The sequence below is a fragment of the Sceloporus occidentalis genome, unplaced genomic scaffold, assembly GCF_023333645.1.
Source record: "Sceloporus occidentalis isolate IW3139 unplaced genomic scaffold, rSceOcc1.0.p SCAF_21, whole genome shotgun sequence".
Lineage (NCBI taxonomy): Eukaryota > Metazoa > Chordata > Lepidosauria > Squamata > Phrynosomatidae > Sceloporus > Sceloporus occidentalis.
Window position 1 is genome coordinate 8,993,785 of NW_028317001.1, and position 26,659 is coordinate 9,020,443.

Consider the following 26,659-nt stretch of genomic DNA (forward strand, 5'->3'; position numbering starts at 1 on the left):
ATATATATATATATATAAAACCATTTATAAAGTTGCACCTTGAAAATAATAGTTTATCAAAAAATAAAATAGAAACCTTGACCTTTGAATTATACAGCAGTTCAAACCTCATACCTTGTTTTGCTAACCTTTATAATCCAGCCCTTGAGGCATCAGCATATCCAGAAAGGAGAGAAAGTGGAAGTGTGAAATACTTTTTGTTTGGAGGGAGAGTCTATCTAGATTCTGTTCTGTCAAACTATTAGAGCCCTCTTTGATGCTGTCTTTGCTAGTTTTTAATAGTAGGTTTTTACCAGAGGACCTCAATGTGTGGGGCGGATTATATGGGAGAAGGCGATCCCGTAAATAAGCTGGACCGAAGCCATGAAGGGCTTTACAGGTTAGACCTTGTACTTTGCCTTTACTAAGATCTTGTACTTTGCCCAGAAATTAACAGGCAGCCAGTGAAGAGATTTTAGTATAGGTTTAATATGGTCACCTCTAGATCTTCAAGTGACCACTCTGTCTGCCATATTTTGAATTAGATGAAGTTTCCGGACTTGGTGCAAGGGCAGTCCTTTGTAGACCGCATTGCAAAAGTGAAGACGTGAGGTTACCAGCACCTTCAGGTTCCAGGAAGGGACACAGCCGGCGTATCAACCGAAGCTGATAACAGGCACTCCTGGCCATTGCATCTATCTGACCTGACATCTGGATGGACAGATCCAGGAGCACCTCCAAACTGCAAACACAATCCTTTAGGGGAAGTGTGATCCCATCCAGGACCGGTTGACAAACCTCCATACCCAGATTAGGACTTCCAACAGCAAGGACCTCTCTTTTACCTGGACTCAGTTTTCATCTGTTTTTCCTCATCCAACACATTACTGCCCCAAGACATTCATTCAGAGGGGAGATGCCTTCCTTAGTTGCCACTGAGGCCTGGCGTATGAAGAGGTATAGTTGAGTATCTGATCAGTGTACTGATAATACCCCACTCCATGCCTCCAGATGATCTCTCCCAGTGGTTTCATGCAGATGTTAAACAGCATTGGTGACAGGATGCCGCCCTGAGGAAAGCCAGATTTAAACTCCCTTTTAGAGGAACAACTGTCCCCAAGCATCACCATCTGGAATCTGCTTGAGAGATAGGACTAGAACCACCACAACACATTGCCCCCGATCCTCAGTTTCCTCAGACCTTTCTGGATGCCATGGTCGATGGTATCGAAAGTCGCTGAGAGATCCAAAAGCACCAGCAGGATCACATTTTCCCTGTTGATATTCAAGAGGAGATCAGCTACTAAGGCAATCATAACAGTTTCGACTCTGTATCCTGTCCTTAAGCCAGTTTGAAATGAGTCCAGATAATCTGTTTCATCCAAGACCGCTTGGAGTTGAAGAGCAACTGCCCTCTCAATCACCTTGTTTAGAAATGGAAGATGGGGGACCGGTCTGTAATTGTTCATGTCCAAGGGGTCTAGGGAGGGCTTTTCCATAAATGGCCGTACCACCGCTTCTTTTAAGCAAGATGGACAATAGCCCTCCTTAAGAGAAGCATATCTCAGTTGAGTCCTAAGTGCATCTCCTCCTTGGATGACCAGCCATGAAGGGCAAGGGTCAAGAGGGCAAGTTGTCTTCTTCACACTTCCAAGGAGCTTGTTCATGTCCTCAATATTCACAGATTCAAATTGACCCAGTATGATCTTATTCACTTATAGCCTCTGCAATAATGCCAATGTCCAATTCGGCTCTTATCTGAGAGATGTTCTCTGTGAAATGGTAATTTAAATTGTCAAAGTGAGCTGTGGAAGGCTCTAATAATGAGTTCGGGGGGGGGGGGGGGGAAGGTGCCTGAGTCAGGTCCCAGATGTCCCCACCCTGACTTCAGCACTCCCTTTATGCTTTTCTCTCCTTGGCACTTTCACTCCATTCCTGCCTTTTCCTCCTTTAACATACATCCCTTCAAGGGAGTCCAAGGCCCTTTCAGCATGTTCCCAGAACCGGGGAGGGGGGCATTCTTTCTGGGGCTGAGGGTCTCTCTGCTGGTCCTCCTCCACAGGGTCGTTTTGAAGGAAAAGGTATGTATGTGGGGTGGGGGGTGCCTAATCTGGATCCTGTGGACCTTTCAGCCTAGTTCCCAGGTTGCCGGGGGGGGGGGTGTCAGTATCCCCAGAAGGGGCTTTGAGGTCCCTCCATCTCCCTCCTCTTGGCTTTGGCCTAGATTTGGGTCTTCTCCCCCCCAGACAGAGCCCCATCCCCCCAGAGAAAACTCCACGGCTCCCCCCCCCCCCAAATAATGTTGCTTCCAATGTTATTGAAGTACCTCTGCCCCAAGGCCATGCCTCTCTCCAAAGATCCCCCCTGCCCACTTTTCTCATAATAACCCCCCAAGTACCTGGACCCCAAGGAATCCCCTGAGGAGGGGGCAGGGAAGGGAGTGGGGGAAGAGGAGGACTGGCAGAGCCCCTGCCTTTCTTTGGGGTGAGGAGATCAGGGTTTCCTTCCTTCTTACAACCCCCAACTCTCCCCTCCAAAAGACCCTGCAGCCAAATCTTTGAACGAACGAGGGCTCTCCCCACTTCCCTCCTTCAGAGCAGGCTGTGAGGGCAGCAGGTTCAGGGGCTGAGACTGTGCATGCACATTTGCCACCAAAGGCCCCTCCTGACCATGCGCAGGGACCGCAAGGACCATGCTGCTGCTGCCGCTTACTCCACTGTTGGTCTTTGGAAGAAGGGAAGGAGTCCTGGTGTCGCAGTGTTTAAATGCCTGTACTGCAAAACCATAAGGTTGTGAGTTCAATACCTGTGAAAGGTTTCAAGCTTGACTCAGGCTTGCATCCTTCTGAGGTTGCTAAAATAAGTACCCAGATTTTGGGGGGGGGGGGGCAATTAGCTTATAATTGGAAACCGCTTAGACACTGTTAGTTCAGTATGAAGCGGTATATAAATGAAGCTGTTTGTTTTTTGTTTGTTCCGGAATGGAACCCAAGCTGCAGAGCTGGACTCAGGAGGGAAAGGCTGGGAAGGCTCTGCTTTGTACATATAGCTCTGATGTCTGTCTGTCTGTCTGTGTGTCTATAAATATGTGTGTGTTTGCCTCTGTTCTTATGGCTGGGAATGGAGCTGAGGGCTGAGGAGAGAAGAAAGGGTCAATTTTGTGCAAATGCAGAACTTCTGTGCATCAATGAGTCCAGTGTGTTGAAACAACAAAGAACTTTATTAAGAACACATAGTCAGAAATTCGGTGTTTAAGCCAGTACTGCCCCCCCCCAATCCAATGAATACATTACAACCCCCAAACCTAAAACTCCACCCTCTTCCAAACCTAGCCCCCACCTCCAATTCCCACAGTCTATGCCCCACAGGAAACAAGGCCCCCTTTGCCATTCCCAGAAACTAGCCCTTTCTCTTAATGCCGGCCTCCAACTTTCTTCAGCAAACATCCCACACATAGCAAAAACTATCATTCCCATAGCTAGTCTAGACAGCTACAACAAATCCCAGCCCCCCATCTAGCTAACCTATACCATGACCCATAATCCTTAGCCAAGTTTATAACCCAAAGCAATGATCTATACTAATAGCAATTAAAACGTAAACTTAACAAAATATAACTTTAAAACATAAACAGACATATGGACAGACAAACCTTACAAACAAAATCATGAGGGCCTTTTCACTGCTGCATTGAAAATATACTTTCTTTTAAAAAAAATATTGAACATTCATTAAAAAGACCTACAAGAAAAAACATTAGTACACACTGAAACATATTTACACAATATACAAAGAATATATAAAAGGAAAAAAGCCAAGTTAGTTTCTGTATCTCTAAACTATGTATACTTCCTAGATGGTGTCTAAACTTCTTAAATTTTCATTTCTTCTAGTTTCCTATCTGTTATAATCTTTCAGCAAAGAAAAACACAGCTAGACAAACAAAAACCCAATCACCATTTTTACTTGGTTGCTGTTTCTACTCTTTAAGAGAGGAGGAGATTAATTCATCCTAATTTATATATGTTTTCATAGTTGATTTGAATTGAAAAATCAAGGAAAAAAACCTTTTTTTTCTGAAAATATATTTTCTGTATTCCTTCTTTACAAAAATAATATTAGTTCACTGCTGGGATTTTTTTGGCTTCTCTCCTGTGTGGACTCTCTGATGCCTCACTTGGACTGACTTCGAAGAAAAACCTTTCCCACAATGCTGGCATTTATATGGCTTCTCTCCTGTGTGGATCCTGTGATGTTTCAAAAGGTGTGACATCTGAGAAAAACCTTTCGCACAATGCTGGCATTTGTATGGCTTCTTTCCTGTGTGGACTCTCTGATGTCTCACTAGGTCAGACTTCCAAGAAAAACATTTCTCACAATGCTGGCATTTGTATGGCTTCTCTCCTGTGTGGACTCTCTGATGTCTCACTAGGTCAGACTTCCAAGAAAAACATTTCTCACAATGCTGGCATTTGTATGGCTTCTCTCCTGTGTGGACTCTCTGATGTATCACTAGGTGTGACTTGGAAGAAAAACATTTCTCACAATCCTGGCATTTGTTTGGGTTCTCTCCTGTGTGGACTCTCTGATGTCTCACTAGGTCAGACTTCCAAGAAAAACATTTTCCACAATGCTGGCATTTGTATGGCTTCTCTCCTGTGTGGACTCTCTGATGCATGACAAGGATTGACATGTAAGCAAAATGTTTCCCACAATGCTGGCATTTGTATGGCTTCCCTCCTGTGTGGACTCTCTGATGTGTCATTAGGACTGACCTCCGGGAAAAACCTTTTCCACAACGCTGGCATTTGTATGGCTTCTCTCCTGTGTGGACTCTCTGATGTGTCATTAGGACTGACCTCTGAGAAAAACCTTTTCCACAACGCTGGCATTTGTATGGCTTCTCTCCTGTGTGGACTCTCTGATGTGTCATTAGGACTGACCTCTGAGAAAAACCTTTTCCACAACGCTGGCATTTGTATGGCTTCTCTCCTGTGTGGACTCTCTGATGTCTCACTAAGTGTGACTTCGTAGAAAAACATTTCCCACAATGCTGGCATTTATGTGACTTCTCTCTTGTGTGGACTCTCTCTTGACTCACAAGTTCTTCTGTAATAAAGGACAATGACAGATAAGTGAAAATCAGAGTTAAGAGAGGAGGGTGTTACCCCCAGATTTAGCCCCCATTTACCCTTCCCTATTTGACAATAAATTAATAAAGTTGGTATGAGTGACCCAAGCATGATCTTGTTCCAGATACCCTAAATCCATGGAACAATTGTATCCTTACTCATAGCAGCTAGCAAAGAAGAGACTGGATGGGGACTGCCTTGAGGGAATCAGTGGAAGCAGATAGTCAAAGGACTGTTGAAAAAATATTCCATTAAAAAATGTGCACTTTGATTGACAGTTGGCATCATATCCTGTGAGACTGCCATAGAGTACAGAGTCAGAGCCCAAGGCATGATGCAAACCAACTGCAGAGGTCTAAACAGAGATCTGTTTAAATTTTTGAAGGGATGTCATACAGAGGAGGGAGCAAGCTTGTTTTCTGCTGCTCCAGAGACTAGAACCCGGAAGAATGAATGCAAGCTACAGCAAAAGAGATTCCACTTCAACATTTGGAAGAACTTCCTGATAGTAAGGGCTGTCTGACAGTGGAACACACTCCTTCCTCGAAGTGTAGTGGAATCTCCCTCCTTGGAGGTCTTTAAGCAGAGGCTGGATGGCCATCTGTCGGGGATGCTTTGATTTGAATTTGCTGCATGGCAGAATGGGGTTGGACTGGATGGCTCTTGCGGTCTCTTCCAACTCTATGATTCTATCTTGAAATAATTATGACATAGAGTCAGTCTACTGTTTTAAGTCTATATTTCTCAAAATTATTTGGGACAATTTTTACCTGCAAGGTTAATATTTCATTTTATGAACTGATGTTTACCTTTATTGGTAGAATGCAGTTTTCTTATTGTGATGCTTTGTAATACTTGTTTTTACTTTGTTTATTTTTTTAAGCTGGCCATGTGCCGTAATAAATTATTCATTTATTAATTTGTATTATTTTGCAACTCAAGACAAAGAACCTCCAAGGACTTGAATGAAATCTACTGTGTCTGTGACTTATTTTTAAGTGTGGAAAGTGGTCTGTCTATTGCCAATACCTATATCTAGATATTTGCTTCCATACTCTGCCATGTTATTGTTGAGCTGCATCTGGGAGCCTCACCCTCAGATTGTAGTGTACATTGGATTGTGAACGCGATCAAAATTCAGAGCCAACAAGGACCTGAGAGGCGGTGCGCTAATCCCTTTTGTCTGAGGTATTTGCATCAAACACCCACTGCATTCAATTCGTGTTCACGCCATTCTTTCCCCACCCAGGAAATATTCTAAAGAGATATAAACCTTTCTGAACCCTCAGTTTCTTCCCCAAGCACCAATTTCAGTATAAATATCAGGCCCAACTTGCTGTTCTTCAGTGTCAGTCCAGTTACAGACAGACACTCTGTTTGTTTTCAATCCACTCACCAACCCCAATTGTCGCAGGAACTACTGACCTCTCCTCATTCCAAATCCTCAACAATTGGAATAAAGCTCTGGGTAGGTAATAGATACCTTTAACAAAGCCTTACATCTATTCACCACTCCCACCTTTGTTACCTAGATCTTGTGTGTTCGCATGAACACTTATATATATAGTATGTGTGTCTGTGTATTTTGCTTTCCACCTAAATAAAACACAAAAACCTATTTAAAATACCTCTGACGTACTGTTTGATTCAGGACCTGCTATAGTGGGCTGGATCCAGAGGTCACTGTTGCCCCAGTAAAACTATCTCGTTCTATTGAGCGAAGTACCAAATTCCCCTAAAAGCATAGCACTTGCGGGTGTCCTCCCCAGACTCCAGCATTTTGGGTAACAAAGGGCCTCTTGAATCAATCATGGAGCTAAGCAAGCTCAGGATGGAAAAGAAACATTAGAGAAAAAGCAGGTTTTGTGTCCCCCTTTCTTCCCTTCATAGATATTACTCATAACTGATCACAGAATCATAGAGTTGGAAGAGACCACAAAGGCCATCGAGTCCAACCCCCTGCCATGCAGGAACTCTCAATCAAAGCATCCCCAAAAGATGGCGATCCAGTCTCTGTTTAAAGACCTCCAAGGAGGGAGACGCCACTACACTCCAAGGAAAGAATGTGTTCCACTATCAAACAGCCCTTACTGTCAGGAAGTTGCTTTGATTCTATAATTTTAAAGTGGAAACAAAGCACTTTGACAGTGAATGATGAAAGGGCCCTCAGTCTTCACAGGAAGGTCAATGGATTCAGGTTCCTTACCCACAAAGGCCACATTCTCATAATTCTCCATCATCACAGAACTGTATGTAAGTTTCTGCTTCTTTGTCAACAGTTTCCATTCCTCCTCGGTGAAATATACTGCTACATCCGCAAAGGTCACCTGCAACAGAAAATAGCCTTATCCAGAGAGTAACTAAGCAAAAGGGGAGGAAAGCACATGGTACATTGAAAATATTATTTCAACACTTCAGAAATCAGTCCAGGAAATAAACTTTAAATTCTGCAAGAAAGCAAAAAGCTACAGCCTTTGAGATCCAGTTTGTCTCGAATCCTTTCAATATAATATACAATATAATAAACAATATAATTTAGACCATTTCTGAGATATTACTGATTCATTGGGATACTGATTACCCCAACATGTAAAGTACATTTAGTCACCAAGGAATTATAGTGAATTTAGCCATCTCTCTCCTAATTTCAAAAACAGTTCTGGGGAGTACTCTGGGCTTGAGGGCCACTGGGCCCATCCCCAATTTAGGTTCAGAGAAATTCTTCCATATCCCTCAGCATTTCACAGATGGGGAAAGCAAGACACATATGGACAAGCAACACCAGAAGGGGGTCAAGATGGCCAAAGTTGTTAATGATGAAGATTGCACAAGCGAGGAAGGGCACAGCAGTTTGCATTTGCTTCCAACTCCTGGCAAGACCCTGCCCCTTTCTCTCCTCCCCTCTCCCTCTTTTGAGTTGATTCGCTGCACATGTCTTTTGAACTTGGAACACATTTTGCATTAACTGAAGTGAACTAAGGAGAAGAGGGAAAGTGGGAGCAGGAGAGAGAAATGGGTCATTTTCAAAGCCCCTGAAAAAATAAGGTGATAGAGATTTAAGCAGGATTCCCTCTGGCAAACTGGGACAGTTGTTCTCCGCTTGCTTTCATGAGCTGGCCCAGCAGTGACCCAGATGAAACTAATAGTCAGGATGGCAATTTACCAAAGAGTTGTTGCACCTCGGCAGCCTCTTCTTCTTGGAGCTCAACTCCCTCCGCTTGGCCTCTGTGTCAGCCATCAGGTAGGCAGGGGGTTCCTGGTGGGCCTGCACTTTGGTCACTTCCAGCAAAAGATACCGCAAAGCAGTGTACAAGGGGGCCAAGATGAAGTTCCTGAGAAAAGAGACCAGGGTTAGGCTTGGTTTGGAAAGAAACCCTGCAGCACTCAAAGTCACTGAGATCAGCATCCTGCTGGTGATATACGCAGGTGACATATGCCTCCTTTGGGCCAATTGAGAGGTGGGCATCTCTTCCTCCCTCTGCACCAAACAAAGCCCTTTGGACCTTGCATAGACTCACAGCAGCTCCCCTACACAACAGTTACTCCATACCTTGTTAGATTAGCTGGGGATCAGGGGATGGGAAATTGGAAAAGGCTCTGGTTATGTCCCCATAGCTAGATGTGAAATGAGGGCATCATCTGCTGAAACCTGCAAAGGTCCCCAGTGACCCTCAGAAGAAAATGTCTTTGTTTTGCTTCTGGCTACAGAAACACAGCTGGATGCATCTCCAATACCTTACACCAAACACTCTCACCAGGCATGGAATGGTCATGCGTTATGGCTTCCACAACTCGATGGTAATACCTGGGTCAGTGAATGGCCAGTTGTAGCCTATTCCACCTGGAGCAACACTGGAGCATAGAGAGTTCTCCTGGGTCAGGCTGTCTGGCCTGATGGCCCCTCATTCTCCCAGTGGCCAAACCAGTTGCCGTCCATCCCCCAGGGAGGCCCCCAGTCAGACAGGGCAGGAAAGGATCTCTCTCTTCTCTGGTTGCCCCCCTTCCATGGGATCCAGCCCTCCTCCCCAATTCCCATGGCAGCCTTCTGCATGTAGAGAAGTCACAATTCTGAAAGTGTCTTTGCCCACATAGAGATTGCCCATTTTCCACACTATTGCCTGGCCATGTTGGCTTGGGAATGTCCTGTTCTTGCCACATAGAATCATAGAATCGTAGAGTTGGAAGAGACCCCAAGGGCCATCCAGTCCAACCCCATTCTGCCATGCAGGAACTCTCAATCAAAGCATCCCCAACAGATGGCTATCCAGGCTCTGCTTGAAGACCAAGGAAGGAGATTTGACTACACTCCAAGGAAGGAGTCTGTTTCAATGTTGAACAGCCCTTACTGTCTGGAAGTTTCTCCTAATGTTGAGGTGGAATCTCTTTTCCTGGAGCTTGCATCCATTGTTCCGGTTTCTAGTCTCTGGAGCAGCAGAAAACAAGCTTGCTCCCTCCTTTATATGACATCCCTTCAAAAATTTAAACAAATCTATCATATCACCTCTTAACTTTCTCTTCTCCAGGCTAAACATCCCCACCTCCCTAAGCCATTCTTCATAAGGCATGGTTTCCAGACCTTCACCATTTTAGTTGCCCTCTATGATTATATGATTTATATCCCAGGTGGAGAAATTCTGGCCCCTGGGCTGGATAAGACCTGTATTAATTTATGGATCTGATCCACAACCTCCCCTCATTTCGCCCCCTTTTTCATTTAGACACTGGTGAAAATAATCATTTCATTTTTCCAAATGAGACAAATCTCTGAGTTTAACTGCTGTGTTAATAATAATAATAATAATAATAATAATAAATGTATGTATTTACCACCTTTCCAAAAAGATCTGAGCGGTTTAAAAATTGACAATTACAAAATGTGTGTGTTTGTGTGTGTCTGTCGTAGCAGTTGCATGAAGTATGCACCTCCTCCCTCTGCTTGCTAAAGCCACACAGAAATTGAGGCATGTACATTTGTGTGCATTGTTTCTGAACGGATCTATTGTCAATATCACAATTTCTTCACTTTTCCTTGGATATTTTTAAAAAAATATGCACACTGCTGAATATGTTGCACTTATACAACAAAAATCTATAAATGTATAAGTTTATGAGTGAAGATTGCATCCTGGATTATGCTCATTTTGGGAAGTGAAGACATAAGTAAATTTATTATAAAAACCCAGTGAAACAAATACCTCACAAAACTCTAGTAAACACCACATACACACACAGTCCTTATAAAATGGACTCCCTGGCGCACTGTGTCTCTGGGGTCTGGAAATTTCACTTCCACCTTTTGGAAAGACAATGCTGCCAGAGATTGAATTTGGGGCTTTATGCCTGCAAAGCATGGGCTCACTCTCTCAGCTGCAACCTTTCCACACAATCCTGGACTGAAGCATTTAAAGAAAAATTCCAGGAATAAAGGCCTACCTTCAGTACAAAAACACTGATTCCTGGAGCCCCAGAAAGGGCTCTCCTTCAGTCCTTTATGGCCGGAGCTTCCCTGGGTCAGAGGCCGTCTCCTCAGCCGTAGAGAAGGGTTGCTCTGAGTGCGAAGGAGGAGGAGGTCCAAGGCTGAGGGAGGGAAGGCAATGGGGAAAGGTCAGTGCCAATGGCCATAGAGGGCAGAAGGTGACAATGCCTAGGAAACTCCCCTGAGTCCCAGCCCTAGGAATAAGTGGCAGGAGTGAGTCCAGGGGGCTCCTTTCCCAAAGGGGGAGGCAAGGACCGGTGGGACCCTCCCCAGCTAGGGCCCAAAGGGAGGGTCTTTTTCCCACCTCTCTCCCAGCCCCCAAAGCCCAGCCTCCCCACTGGCCCTGAGTCCCCTGCCTCCTCTTCCTCAGACCCCCACAGACCCCTTCCTTCCTTCCTTCCTTCCTTCCTTTCTCCCGAAATGGAGGGCCAGAGGCACAAAGGGACACACTTCCTTCCTTTTGGCCCAAGGAGCCTGGCCTCCTTCTGACTCTGGAGCCTCAGGAGAGAAAGAGGAGCCTCTGTTCAACTGAGGCCTCAGAGAAGGTTCTGGAACAATATTCCCCACAGTCATAAGCAGCACAAAATGGCTGCCAGAACACAAGATGGCTGCCTCTGCCTCAGCGCTTGGCAGTTGGCAGTTTGAGACCTTCAGTGAACCCAAATGGAGGATGAAAAGGCCCCAAAGTCAGAGGGGACCCCAAACAGGATTTCTGATCCTAAAGAAATGTTTTCCTGATGGCACCCGATGGCTGTGAGAACACAAAAAGTCCCCAAACAGGGTTTCGAAACCTTAACAACACCTAAACATTTTCCTGATGCTATTGAAAGGAGGAACCTGATCCCCTCCTTAATTACAATCAATAATGAAGGCTATTTATATTGATATTAAGAGTGTCCATCGTCCACAACTCAGTTCAGGTCTTGACCGCTCAGGGAGGCCAGTCCAGCTGCAGGTGGCCCTCAGTCCATCCGTCCGTCCGTCCTCCTTTCCTTCTGCATTCATCCTCTTTTCCCCAGCATCAGCCCCTTTCCCAAGAAGGCTGCATCCGCACTATAGAAATAAGGCACTTTGAAACCGCTTTAACCGCTCATTCCTATGGAATCCTGGGATTTTACCTTTGGGACACATAGCCTTCTCTGCCAGAGAGCTCTCATGCCACAAGAAACTACAAATCCCAGGATTCCATATGATGGAACCAGGAGAGTCAAAGTGGTTTCGAATTGGATTATTTCTCTAGTGCAGCTAAAGCCTAAGTCAGTTGTAAAAGGATAGAGACACCCAAGTCGAATTTTTATCCTGTTAAAAATGGTTTTGATTTTTAAAAATAGAAGCAGGTTGTTTTTCTGACTAATCCTTATTCTTATTGTTGTTTGTTTGTATGTTTGTCTTGGTCATATGAGTTATTCTGGTCTGGCACCTTCCTTCTCCCCTGAAAATTTCTCAATAAGGAAACTGGGGAGGCTTTTAAAACCTCCCAAAGGAGCCACTTTTGGCCTTTTTTGCAGCACTAGACTCCTCTTAGAAGCCAAAGCCCAATGTCTGTGAAGAATAATAATAAGGCTTGTATTAAAACTATCCTCCCAATTTCTGATCCCTTTTAAAACCCATGATCCCCAGAAGGAACAGAGCTTTGTAATAAGAAAACCCTCTCAGAAAAGAGACACAAAGAGACACACTTCCTTCCTTTTGGCCCAAGGAGCCTGGTCTCCTTCTCTCTCTGGAGCCTCAGGAGAGAAAGAGAAGCCTCTGTTCAACTGAGGCTCAGAGAAGGTTCTGGAACATTATTCCCCAAAGTCACAAGGAGCACAAAATGGCTGGGTCTGCCTGAGTAGTACATACTCTAAGGAGATGATTATAATAAATAACAAAATATAACTGAAATATAAGTCCTACAAGATATTAAGAGTCTTGCAGGTACAATATTTGTAAGTATATAATATTCAATTCACACAAGCTATTAAAATAATAAATAGACCTAAACATCCAATTCTGAGACTAACTTCCAAGATCCGCTCTTTAACTCTCTCTCTCTCGCTCTCCAACCGACACAATTCCCCCAACTGTCTCTTGGTCTCTCAGGCCTTATATCTCCTTCTCATGGAAGCTTCCAGAAGAACCTTCATCTTGCTCTCTGATTGGTCAAGAGAGCCTTCCGTAGCAGTGATGTCACTCTGCATTTGCATAAACCTCCCTTTTCTGCCTGAAGAAGACCTCCATTGACTGGAGCCCAGTCATTACACTTTCCCAAGGCAAGGCTTGCCCCTATTTCCAATGTTGTTCTTGGTGTCTGCCTTCCAGTTGTTTCCAGGCCTTATGGTGACCTTATGGGAGTCTCTGAAGGGGTTTTCTTGGCAGGTTCCTTCAGAGTGGGTTTCCCATGGCCATCCTCTGAGGTTGAGAGAGTGCAACTTATTATTATTATTATTATTATTATTATTATCATTGTTTATTTCTATAGCGCTGTAAATGTACACAGTGCTGTACATACAAATGATCAAGTCAATAAAAATAAAACCTGCCAATCTACAAAATATGTATAAAACAATAGGCAATAATATAATATAGAATTGGTTAAAATAAGCAAGCAACAATTAGAAACATCAACATCAACATGAGGGACGTTCTCGCCATGCTTCTGGGAAGCGAGTGGAGGACACCTCATCTTATGGCATTATATTGACCCTGGGGTCCCACAAAACATGGTGGAAATGCCCCATACATCCCAAGATCACGAAAAGAACCCAGACATCAAACAGGAGAAAGGTATCACTGTTTTGTGGAATTTGGAGGTTATTGTTTGCAGTGTGGCCAAAAAAAACTTCTCCTGGATATGCTTTCTAGATTTCAGGATTCTGTACTTTTTAAAACTTTATTGGTAAAAGTGGGGGGGAAAACATATAGGACCATCAACAATAACACAGATACAATTAAAAGACTTGACAAATACAAATATTCACAAGCGACAAAACTTGTAAAACATACTAAATTACATCCAAACTCACCATACATCCAACCTCAGATTCCACAACAAACAAACTAAAAGACTTCCAAAGTGTATGTTCTTTGCTGTGTCTTTGTTTTCTTTTTATCCGTTTTATGCCCTTCAGTCTTCCTTTCTTTTTTGATATAGTCCAGCACTTTATCCCAGTCTTCTATCAATCTATACATTTTAGTTTTGTTTTGTTTTTGTAAGATCCTTGTGAGTTTATCTGCTTCCAATGCATCAAATAGTCCTAACAGCCTTCCTCTACTTCAAGAACTTTCCTTTGTCTCCATTCTTTTGCTAGGGCCATCCTTGCTGTTTTTGCTAGGGTCATCCTTGCCGTTTTTGATAGGGTCATCCTTGCCGTTTTTGATAGGGCCATCCTTGCTGTTTTTGCTAGGGTCATCCTTGCTGTTTTTGCTAGGGTCATCCTTGCTGTTGTGTCACACCTTCCCCCGTTAATCACTGGGCAGTGAATCCTATCTTTCCCATGGCTCCCCACATTTCTCCTAACCTGATCCCCATTCGGCCTCTCCCTGTCTCCCTGCTTCCCTTCCTCTGTTCCCTCTGGAACTGCCGCTCTGCTGCCCCTAAAGCAACAGCAATTCATGACCTTTTTCTCTCTAAATCCTTTAACCTCCTCGTTCTCACAGAAACCTGGCTCCCAGCCCATGATACTACAACCTCCGCTGCCCTTTCTTTTGGTGGTCTCTCCTTCACCCACTCCAGCCGCCCTGAGGGTCGAGGAGGAGGGGTTGGTATCTTGCTATCTAACTCCTGCCAGTTCCAAGTTCTATCTTCCCCACCAGCTATCATTCCTCTTCTTTTGAGTTTCATCCTATTAGACTCTTTTCTCCTCTACAGCTCCGTGTTGCAGTTATCTATCGCCCTCCTGGTTCTGCCACCCAGTTCCTCTCAGACTTCGAATCATGGCTGACATTCTTTCTTTCAGATTCAGTCCCCACTTTGATCCTAGGTGACTTCAATATCCACGTTGATGATTCCAATAACCCGACAACATCTCGCTTTAACTCTCTCCTGGCTTCTTTTGGCCTCCAACCACACTCCAACTCTTCAACTCATTCTCTTGGTCACTGTCTTGACCTGGTTCTTGCTGCAAACTGTGCCATTTCTGACTACCTGGCACCTGACTTTCCACTTTCTGACCATCATTTAATCTCCTTTCCTCTAGATGGATTAGGGGGGAAAATAGACAACTTAGCTAAAGAGATATCAGGAGTGAAAGTGGAGGTGGAGGAAGTATTAGAAAGAACGGAAAGTCTGGAAAAAACCCAGAAGAATTGGAAAAGGCTCAATTAAGGGAACAACAGAGTAATCTTCTGCAGCAGGTCAGATATAGGGAAAGGGCAATTAAAATTAGGGAAATTAAAGAACAAGACAAACAAATATACGACAAAATTATACCTATGCTGGCAAAATATGTGGATATTCAGGAGGATTTGGTGGAGGAACAGATTGATAAGATATATAGACTTAGCTCAAAGATAGCAAAGGAAAGGAAATTTGACAGAGACATTACGGTATGTTTTACAAGCTCAAGGATGAGAGAGCAAATATTGTAAATATGAGAAAAATTGATTGTGGAAGATAGAATAGTGGAAATTTATAAGGATTTACCATTGCAAATAATTAGAAAGAGACAGGAATATAAATTCCTAACAATATTCTTTTGCAGTAAGAATGAGATACTGTACACATGGGATAAGATAGAAGGAGTGATCTTTAATTACCATCAGAGGAGATATAGGATAAGTACAATAGAACAAGCAAAAGCCTTTTATGAGAGATTAAGCAGAGATAACAGAGAGCAAGAAGAAAGAAATAAAGAAAGGGACAAGAAGGAAGGAGAAAGTGTAAATGGACAAAGAGAAGAAAAGACCCAGAGAAAAGGGCAAGGAAGGAGAGATAATCTAGGGATTAAGGAGGTAAATACTGACAATTTGGGAAACAAAAGCTCAGAAGAGGGTTACTCAGGAGAGATAGGAAAGTCTACATAAAAGACATAAGAACCTCTCTAAAAGGAAAATGGGGCTTAAAATAGTTTTGTGGAATGTAAAAGGAATAAGCCAAGAGAGAAAGAGAAAGCATGTAATGCAGTATCTAGGGAAGAAAAATTTTGATTTATTGTGTTTACAGGAAACAAAGTAAAAGATGGAGATATAAAATATTTGAGAAATAGTAAATTGGGGACATTATTTTGTGCCACAGTAAATAAAAGGAAGAGGGGAGTTGCAATCTTTGTGAATAAAAGGTATGCAGCAAAGCTACTGAAGAAAGATAAAGACGGTAGATTCTTGTGTGTGGAGATTTTGATAGATAATGTTAAATATGTACTGATTAATGTTTATGGGCCATTAGAGAAGAAGGAAACCTTTTATAGAAATTTGGCGGAGGTTAAGAGAGAAGTTGATAATGACAAATTAATCTTGACAGGAGATTTCAATGGAGTTCGAAATCCAATTTGGGACAGGAAATCCCAGAAAAATGTAATTAAGAAAAGACAAGGAAAATTACCAAGAGGTTTTTTGTTTTAAAAGAGGAATTTAATTTGTTAGATGTTTGGTCACATTGTAATGGGAACAAAGGAGGGTATACCTTCTATTCAGATGCACATAAATCCTTCTCAAGGTTGGATATGTTTTTCGTGACGAAGCAACTGGTTACTAAAGTGAAAAAAATAATGGAAATTTGGCTAAGGACGATGTCGGATCATAATATGATAGAGATGGAATTAAATATAAATTGGGACAAAAATATAGGATGGAGAATGAAAGAGGATAGCCTAGATGACGAAGAATTTGTAAATAAGGTAAAGAGAGAGTTAAAGATGGTTTTCAAAGAAAACAGTGGAAAGGAGGTAAAAATGAAGGTTGTATGGGATACTAGTAAGGCATTTGTAAGGGGACTATTTATACAAAGAACAATGGAAATAAAAAAACGAGAAAAGCAGAAAGAGGAAAAAATTAGGAATGAATTTAAAATTAGAGAACAAAAACTACAACAAACAGAAGGGGATAAAAAATAATGAATGAAATAAAACTATTGAAAGAACAATTAGAGAAAAAAAATGACAGAGGAAATAGCTATAAATTTAAGAAGATCAAAGCAAAATCAATTTGAGAATGCTAATAAAATAAGCCGACGGATGGCTAATAGATTAAAGAATGAGAGAGAAAAGAAAATGATAACTAAAATTACACAATCATAACGGAACAAAGGAAAATTAAAAATACTTTCACTACATATTTTGAAAAATTATTTGAGGAAAAAGGTGAGCAGATATATTCAGAAAATCAGTTAATAGAAATAATTGATAAATATAATGAAATAAAATTAAGATCAGAACTATAGTGTTTAGGTCTTCAGCTTCCAGGACTGGGTGCAGTTAGCATATCAACTGAAGGAGATAATAGGCACTCCTCGCCGTCACATGTATCTGAGCTGACATCTGGAGTGATGGATCCAGGAGCATCCCCCAAACTACTAACACAGTCCTTTAGGGAAAGTGTGACCCCTTATACAGGTGGATCACACGTGTCAAACCTCCATACCTGGATTAGGATCTCCAGCATTACGCAGCTCTGTCTTATCTGGATTCAGCTTCATTCTGTTTTTTTCTCATCCAGCCCATTAATTCTTCAAGACATTCATTCAGAGGGGAGATGCCTTTCTTAGTTGACGCTGAAGTCCAGGACATGGAGAGATATATCTGAGATTCCTCAGCATACTGATAACACCCCATGCCATGTCTCCAGATGATCTCTCCCAGCAGCTTCATGTTTATGTGTCCTAAGGAACATCAGATTTAAGCTCCCTCTTAGAGGACCAACTATCCCCAAGAATCTCCATCTAGAATCTGCCCAAGAGATAGGACCAGAACCACTGCAATGCATTGCCTCCTCATCCCCAATTCCTTCAGACGTTCAAGAAAGATGCCATGGTTGATGGTATCGAAGGACCCTGAGAGATCCAAAAGCACTAGCAGGGTTGCACTTCCCCTGTCCATACTCAAGCGGAGATAATCTACTAAGGCGACCATAACAGTCTCGACTCCGTATCGCATCCTGAAGCCAATTTGAAATGGTCTAGATAGTCTGTTTCATCCAAGACCGCTTGGAGTTGAAGAGCAACTGCCCTCTCAATCACCTTGTTTAGAAATGGAAGATGGGAGACCGGTCTGTATTTGTTCATGTCCAAGGGATTTAGGGAGGGCTTTTTCAGAAGCAGCTGTACCACCGCTTCATTTATGGAAGATGGAAAATAGCCCTCCCTCAGAGATGCATCTATGATATATCTCAGGTGAGTCCTAAGTGCATCTCCTCCTTGGATGACTAGCCATGAAGGGCAAGGGTTGAGAGGGCAAGTTGTCTTCTTCACACTTCCAAGGAGCTTGTCCATATCTTCATTACTCACAGATTTAAATTGATCCAGGATGATCCCATTCACAGAGTCACTGGACACCTCACCTATAGCATCAGCAATAATGTCAGCATCCAAGTTGGCTCTTATCTGAGAGATTTTATTTGCAAAATGGTCATTTAAAGCATCACAGTGAGCTGTGGAAGGCTCTAATAAGGGGTTCTGGGGAGAAGTGCCTGAGTCAGGTCCCAGATTTCCCCCTCCTCCCCCCAAGACCCCAGAGAACCCACCCCCCCCCCCAAATAATGTTGTTTCCAATGCTATTGAAGCCTATGCTGTGTGGTGCTCTTTATTTGGCACAAAAATCTTCGCCAAATGAGGCATCAGAAGGGAGGGACTCTCCTCTGCTCCACTTTCCAGGATGGAGGGGGCTCCTCAAAGCCCTTTTTATCTTTGGACCCCCCTCCATGGTCATGCCTCTCTCCAATGGTCCCCCCTGTCCTCTCTTCTCATGATAACCCCCAAGTACCAGGGCCCCAAGGAATCCCCCGAGGAGGGGGCAGGGAAGGAAAGAGGGAGAGGAGACCTGGCAGGCCCCCTGCGTTTTGAGGGGGGGAAGAGGGGATTCCTTCTTCTTATAATCCCCAAGCCCCCCCCCTCCAGAAGACATTCCAGCCATTCCTCTGAACAAACAATGGTTTCCCCCCCATTTCCATCCTTCCTTCCCTCAGAACAGAGTGAGAGGGCAGCAATGGCTTTAGGGCTGAGACTGTGCATGCGCACATACATCCGAAGACCCCTTCTGATCATGCGCAGGGATCACCAGGGCTTTACTGCTCCTGCTGTTTATTCCACTGGCGGCCTTTGAGGGAAGGGAAGGAGTGTGCCGGGGGTTCAGTGACCTCCCCTTCCTTCCTTATTTTGAGGACACTTCGAAGAGGCCGCAATGGAGCCCAGGAAAGGCAAGAAAGGAAGGCTCTGCATTGGAAATAAAGTCTATGTATACTGTATGTATGTAGATATAATACACACAAACACACACACACACACACACACATATACATATATATAAATGTATGTGTGTTTGCCTCTGCTGTTCTTATAGCTGGGAATGGAGATGATGGCTGAGGAGAGAAGAAAGGGTAAATTTTGGGCAAATGCAGAACTTCTGTACACCAATGAGTCCAGTCTGTTGAAACAACAAAGAATTTTATTGAGAACACATAGTCAGAAATTCAGCGTTTACGTCAGAACTGCCCACTCCAATCCAAACAATACATTAAAACCCCCAAACCTAAAACTCCACCCTCTTACAACCTAGCCCCCACCTTCAATTCCCACAGTCTATGCCCCACAGGTAACAAGTCCCCCTTTGCCATTCCCAGAAACTAGCCACCTTCCTGTTAATATCAGCCTCTACTTTCTTCAGCCAACATCCCACAAATTCCAAACGCTATCATTCCCAAAACTATTCTAACCAACTGCAACGAATCCCAGCCCCCCATTTAGCTAACTTATACCACGAACCACAATCCCCAGCCAAAGTTACAACCCGAAACAATTATCTATCCTATTAGCAATTAAAACCTAAATCTAACAAAATACAATTTTAAAACATAAACAGACATATGGACAGAAAAATCACAAGGGCCTTTTCTTAGCACAGCAGGACTGCAAATATATTTTTTGTATTCCTTATTGACAAAAATAATGTTAGTTCACTGCTGGCATTTTTATGGCTTCTGTCCAGTGTGGATTCTTTGATGTCTCACTAGGTCTGACTTCTGAGAAAAACATTTCCCACAATGCTGGCATTTTTATGGCTTCTCTCCAGTGTGGACTCTCTGATGTCCCACTAGGTCTGACTTCTGAGAAAAACATTTCCCACAATGCTGGCATTTGTATGGCTTCTCTCCTGTGTGAATTCTTTGATGTCTCACTTGGTGTGACTTTGAAGTAAAACATTTCTCACAATGCTGGCATCTGTATGGCTTCTCTCCTGTGTGGACTCTCTGATGTGTCACTAGGTTTGACTTCGAAGTAAAACATTTCTCACAATGCTGGCATTTGTATGGCTTCTCTCCTGTGTGGACTCTCTGATGTCTCATTAGGTTTGACTTCAAAGAAAAACCTTTCCCACAATGCTGGCATTTGTATGGCTTCACTCCTGTGTGGACTCTCTGATGTCTCACTAGGTTTGACTTCAAAGAAAAACATTTCCTACAATGCTGGCATTTGTATGGCTTCGCTCCTGTGTGGACTCTCTGATGTAACACTAGGTATGACTTTGAAGAAAAACCTTTCCCACAATGCTGGCATTTGTGTGGCTTCTCTCCTGTGTGGACTCTTTGATGTACCACTAGGTCTGACTTCTGAGAAAAACATTTCTCACAATGCTGGCATTTGTATGGCTTCTCTCTTGTGTGGACTCTCTGATGTTTCACTAGGTCTGACTTCATATAAAAACATTTCCCACAATGCTGGCATTTGTATGGCTTCTCTCCTGTGTGGACTCTCTGATGTTTCACTAGGTCTGACTTCATATAAAAACATTTCCCACAATGCTGGCATTTGTATGGCTTCTCTCCTGTGTGGACTCTCTGATGTGTCACTAGGTTTGACTTCGAAGTAAAACATTTCCCACAATGCTGGCATTTGTATGGCTTCTCTCCTGTGTGGACTCTCTGATGTTTCACTAGGTCTGACTTCATATAAAAACATTTCCCACAATGCTGGCATTTGTATGGCTTCTCTCCTGTGTGGACTCTCTGATGTCTCACTAGGACTGACTTCATATAAAAACATTTCCCACAATGCTGGCATTTGTATGGCTTCTCTCCTGTGTGGACTCTCTGATGTTTCACTAGGTCTGACTTCATATAAAAACATTTCCCACAATGCTGGCATTTGTATGGCTTCTCTCCTGTGTGGACTCTCTGATGTGTCACTAGGTTTGACTTCGAAGTAAAACATTTCCCACAATGCTGGCATTTGTATGGCTTCTCTCCTGTGTGGACTCTCTGATGTTTCACTAGGTCTGACTTCATATAAAAACATTTCCCACAATGCTGGCATTTGTATGGCTTCTCTCCTGTGTGGACTCTCTGATGTGTCACTAGGTTTGACTTCGAAGTAAAACATTTCCCACAATGCTGGCATTTGTATGGCTTCTCTCCTGTGTGGACTCTCTGATGTTTCACTAGGTCTGACTTCATATAAAAACATTTCCCACAATGCTGGCATTTGTATGGCTTCTCTCCTGTGTGGACTCTCTGATGTCTCACTAGGACTGACTTCATATAAAAACATTTCCCACAATGCTGGCATTTGTATGGCTTCTCTCCAGTGTGGACTCTCTGATGTGTCACTAGGTCTGACTTCTGAGAAAAACATTTCCCACAGTGCTGGCATTTGTATGGCTTCTCTCTTGTATGGACCCTTCGATGCATGACAAGTATTGACTTGTAAGCAAAATGTCTCCCACAATGCTGGCATTTATGTGACTTCTTTCCTGTGTGGATTCTCTCATGACTCAAATATTTTTCTGTAAAGAAGCACAGTGACAGATAAGACTGAAAATCAGCGTTAAGAGAGGAGGGTGTTACCCATGATTTAGCCCTCATTAACCCCTCCTTATTAGAGATTAAATTAAGAGAGTTTCTGTTAGTAACCCAAGCATGACCCTACTGCTTATGCCCCTAAATCCATGGAACAATTGTATCCTTATTTATAGGAGTTAACAAAGAAGAGATTGGAGGGGGACTTAAGGGAATCACTGAAAGCAGATAGTCAGATAAAGGAATGTTGCAAAATATTCTATTAAACATGTGGAGAAATAGTTTGATTGGCAAGTGGCATTATATCCTGTGAGACTGCCATAAAGTCCTGAGTCAGAGACCAAGGCATGATGGAAGCTAACTGCAGAGGTCCCTTCATGCTGTGTGGCACCAGGAGATGACTCACAACCAATACAGTATACAGCTCACATGTGGATTGGTGTGGATTAGAGTTGTGTGTACAAGGGATGGTGAAGTTGATGGAAGTCGGAGAGGAGAGCTTGCAAATAATTGTATTATTAGGAGCAGGTAACTGTTAAAGTTGCCAGATATTGTGCATCTGCGATTATTTGTAGCAGATTTTTTTTTGGAACAGATGTAGAAACACCCATGAAATATCTTGAAATAATTATGACCCAGAGTCAGGCTATTACATTTTTATACAACTTCCATTTTGGAATTAATAGGATTGTATCCGGTGTTTTCTGCACTATATCCATTTGACTCTTCTGTTTTATATGAATCATTTTAGAAGTTTGAAGTTAATGAGTGGGTTGCCACTATAAACACTATAAACACGCCATGTGCAGCTTGTATTCTGCTTGAAATGTTATATAACTCAGCTTGGGAGATACTCGATTAGGATACAACTTTCTAAGCAACCGTGCCAAAGCTACTATTTTAAGTCTATATTTCTCAAAGTTATTTGGGACAATTTTTACCTGCCAGGTTTAGGATTTCATTTTATGGATTGATGTTTACCCTTATTGCTACAATACAAATTACTTCTTGTGATGCTTTGTGTGTTTTTCAAGCTAGGCGATCCTGGCTTTGCTCCTGCCTTCCCCTCCTGGATCCCAGAGGCCTGATCCCCTTCCTTTTCTCCCTCCGCTCTCCAACCCTGCCTCTTGCCCATCTGCACTGCTTTACCATTTGACCTTCAGCATCTCTTCCCTGCCTTTCTGTTTTTCACATTGCCTCCATCTCTCTATCACAGACACACACCCACAGAGTGTGATGCACAAAAGGGACACTTTGAGGCTCATTTCTTGAGAAAGGCAAGACAATCATTATACAACTAATGCATTAGGAAAGGCAGAACAAGGAGTCTGGGACCTGGTTTCTGATGTTAGTGAGGGTCAAGTGTGAGGGATGAGCCTTAAAACAACCTTAAGGCATCTCTAAGACAGGGATGAACTACTGTTGGGAAGTGGGGTGGTCACATTGGACCCCAGGGGATCTCAGGGGAAACCCCAAATTGTGTTGCCTAAAAATATGGTATAATGTTTTGCCCCTCAATATCCCACAGCATCCCTTTGTGGAAGTGGAGGCCATTTTGCCACTGTTGGGCCCTCTCTGATCCATTGCAGGGCCAAGGGAGGCCTTTTTCCCATGAAGCCTCTCCAGAGCCTCAAAAGGCTGGAAGAGGGGCCACAAAAGCCAGGAAACTTGCTCAGGAATGGGCTGAGGACCATTTAGGGGCAAAAAGCATTAATCTCCATGGCTCCTTCCCACAGAATTCCAGAATTGGCAGTTTAGGATTGGATATTGAGAATCCTTACAAAGTGGAGAACAATAGTGCCTCACTAAAACTAGAAATTCCAAGATTCCACAGGAAGTTGTTATGACAATTAAATTACGTGTGAAAGGGAACTAGGAATGGTAGTAGAGCACAAGTTGAACATGTGTCAACAGTGTGATGCAGCAGCTAAAAAGGCCAATGTGATCCTAGGCTGTATCAATAGGAGTATAGTGTCAAGATCAAGGGAAGTAATAGTTCCATTCTATTCTGTTTTGGTCAGGGCTCACTTGCAATGATCCTGTGTCCAGTTCTGGGCACCACAATTCAAACAGATGTTGAGAAACTGGAGCATGTCCAGAGGAATGAAACCAAAATGGTGAATGGTCTGGAAACCATGCTCTCTGAGGAATGACTTAGGGAGCTGGGTATGTTTAGCTTGGAGAAGAGAAGGTTAAGAGTGGATATGACAGCCCTGTTCAAGTATTTGAAGAGATACTGAGTATGGAGCAAGCTTGCTTTCTGCTGCTCTAGAACAAAGGACACAGAACAATGGACACAAGTGTTAGGAAGGATCGAATCAGGGGAATTTAATTAGCTCAAATTTACAAGAGGCGTGTCTTAACAACGCACGCAGCGGATTGGGTCCCTATGTGTATACCAGAGGTCATATAGTCCAACCCCAAGAAACAGAGACTGCAATGTCAATGAGTTGCAAATAAAATATAAACATTTATTAAAGCCACACAACCAAAAAGGGATGACACACGCACACACACATTCAATGCTAAAACAAGGGAGGGGAAGAGTTGGGGGTAAAGGAGAAAGGATAGAGGCACCGTTGAAATATTTACCTTAGGAGTCTTCTCCAAGCGACAGATGTGAGGGATGTTGGTAAGTGAACACGGCAGCGGGGAACAGAAAGCAAGCGGCAACCGCGATGGCTAGGAGCTAAGTTCCAGCGGGCTAAGCTAACAAGAGGCCCGAAAGAGACAGTGGGCTTTGGTTTGCCCAAGTGATTTCAGCAGGGCACAGTGCCCAAGAGAGCTCCAGAGCGATTGCTCGACAGAGTTGAGGTTTGGAACTGTAGCTCAGAAAGCCCAAAGGAGGGCTGGAATCTGGGTTTTATTTATACTGCGAAACGTATCCTCAGGCTATAGCTACCTGCAGAACAAAGGTCTTCGTGGCTATCTATTGACTAAGACTAAAGTTAAACAATGGATACACAAAAGGGTCGGCCACTTCTTTGGGAGAAGACTACTATGTAGATGGCTGGGTACTTAATACCATCAATAGGTGAGGCAAACTTCCTTTGTCCTCATTCAGGTTGCCTGCGATAACGGCAACTCCCAGAACTGGTTTTAAAGGTTTAAATCTACCTTTCTGCTTTAGCCATGGCCTGCTAGGCTTGTCTGGCTACGTGGTCAGCTCGCTTTTGGGATAATGGCGGCTGTGATGGGGTCAGTCAGGGGTCATGATTTTTGATCGCTTGGTACCCAAAATTTATATAAATCCAAACTCGATCACACAAGCCACAGGAAAAAAGGTTCCACCAAAATATTAGGAGGAACTTCCTGACAATAAGAGCTATTCAACAGTGGAATATACTCCATCAGAGCATGGTGGCATCGCATTATGGTTATTATTATTATTATTATTATTAATTTCAAATTAATGGACATGGAACAATGGATGCAAGCCACAGGGACAAGAGATTCCACTTAAACCTTAGGAGGAACTTCCTGAGAGTAAGAGCTCTTCAAAAGTAGAATATACTCCCTCAGAGTTTGGTGGAGTCTCTTTCTTTGGAGGTCTTTAAACAGAGGCTGGATGGCCATCTCTTGGGGGTGCTTTGAATGTCTATTCCTGTATAGCAGAAGATTGAACCGGATGCTCCTTGTGGTCTATTTCAACTCTTTGATTTTATAATTCTAAAGTGGAGTCATAGCACTCTGACAGTGAATTATGAAAGGGCCCTCAGTCTTCAAAGGAAGTGAAATGGATTCAGGTTCCTTACCCACAGAGGCTACATTTCCATAATTCTCCATCATCACATAACTGTACATCAGTCTCTGTTTCTTCGTTAACAGTTTCCATTCCTCCTCAGTGAAATATACAGCCACATCCGCAAAGGTCACCTGCAATAGAAAATAGCCCTGATCCAGAGAGTGACTAAACAAAAGGGGAGGAAAGCACATGGTGCATTGCAAATATTATTTCAACACTTCAGAATCCAGTCCAGGAAATAAACTTTAAATTCTGCAAGAAAGCAAAAAGCTACAGCCTTTGAGATCCAGTTTGTCTCGAATCCTTTCAATATAATATACAATATGATAAACAATATATTTTTGGCCATTTCTGGAATATTATTGATTGATTAACATACTGGCTATTCCAACATGTATATTAGTTTTCATTTAGCCATATTTCACCTAATTTCAGAGGCAAATTTCATTTTTAAAAAACAGTTCTGGGGAGTACTCTGGGCTTGAGGGCCACTGGGCCCACCCTCAATTTAAGCCCAGAGATATTCTTCCATATCATCCAGCATTTCACAGATGGGGAAAGCAACACACATGTGGACAAGCAACACCAGAAGTGGGTCAAGATGGCCAAAGTTGTTAATGATAAAGATCACACAAGCGAGAAAGGGTACAGCATTTTCCTTTTGGCTCAGACTCCTGGCAAGGGCAAGACCCTGCCCCCTTCTCTCCTCCCCTCTCCCCTCTTTTGCATTGATGGGCTGTAGACTCTTTTGAACCTGGAATGCACTTTGCAGCAACTGAACTGACCTGAGGAGAAAGGAGGAAATGGGAGGAGGAGAGTGAAATAGGACATTTCCTAAGCCCCTGAGGATTAACCAGGTCTCTCTACCAAACTGGGACAGTATCTTCTTCGCTTGCTTTCATGATCCAGCCCAGACACAGATAAAACGAATAGTCAGGATGGCAACTTACCAAAGAGCTGTTAACCCTCGGCAGCCTCTTTCTGTTGGAGCCCAGCTCCGTCTGCTTGGCCTTTGTGTTGGCCATCAGGTGGGCAGGGGGATCCTGGTGGCCCTGCACTTTGGTCACTTCCAGCAAACAACGTCCCAACGCTGTGTACAAGGGGATCGCAATGAGGTTCCTGAGAAAAGAGACCGGGGTAAGGCTTGGTTTAGCAAGAAACCCTGCAGCAGTCAAAGACACAGAGAAGAGCATCCTGCTGATGACATACGCAGGTAACATATGCCTCCTTTGGGCCGATGTAGATGTGAGCATCCCCTTCCTCCCTTGGCACCAAACAAAACCCCCTGGACCTAGCACAGACTCACTGCAGCTCCCCTACACAACAGTTACTCCATGCCTTGTGAGAGTAGCTGGGGATCAGGGGATGGGGAATTGGAAAGGGTCCTGACTATGTCCTCATAGCT

General features: G+C 43.3%; 1 pseudogene across 1 annotated transcript; it reads right to left on the minus strand.

Moving 5' to 3' along the window:
- Positions 1-3,332: 3,332 nt before the first annotated feature.
- On the minus strand, positions 3,333-26,321 carry LOC149301554 (uncharacterized; annotated as a pseudogene). Its single transcript, XR_016272241.1, has 5 exons — positions 26,205-26,321; positions 25,265-25,385; positions 19,683-21,496; positions 7,317-7,431; positions 3,333-5,087 (listed from the first exon to the last, which is right to left on the minus strand). The product of XR_016272241.1 is annotated as an uncharacterized LOC149301554 (transcript).
- Positions 26,322-26,659: the final 338 nt, after the last annotated feature.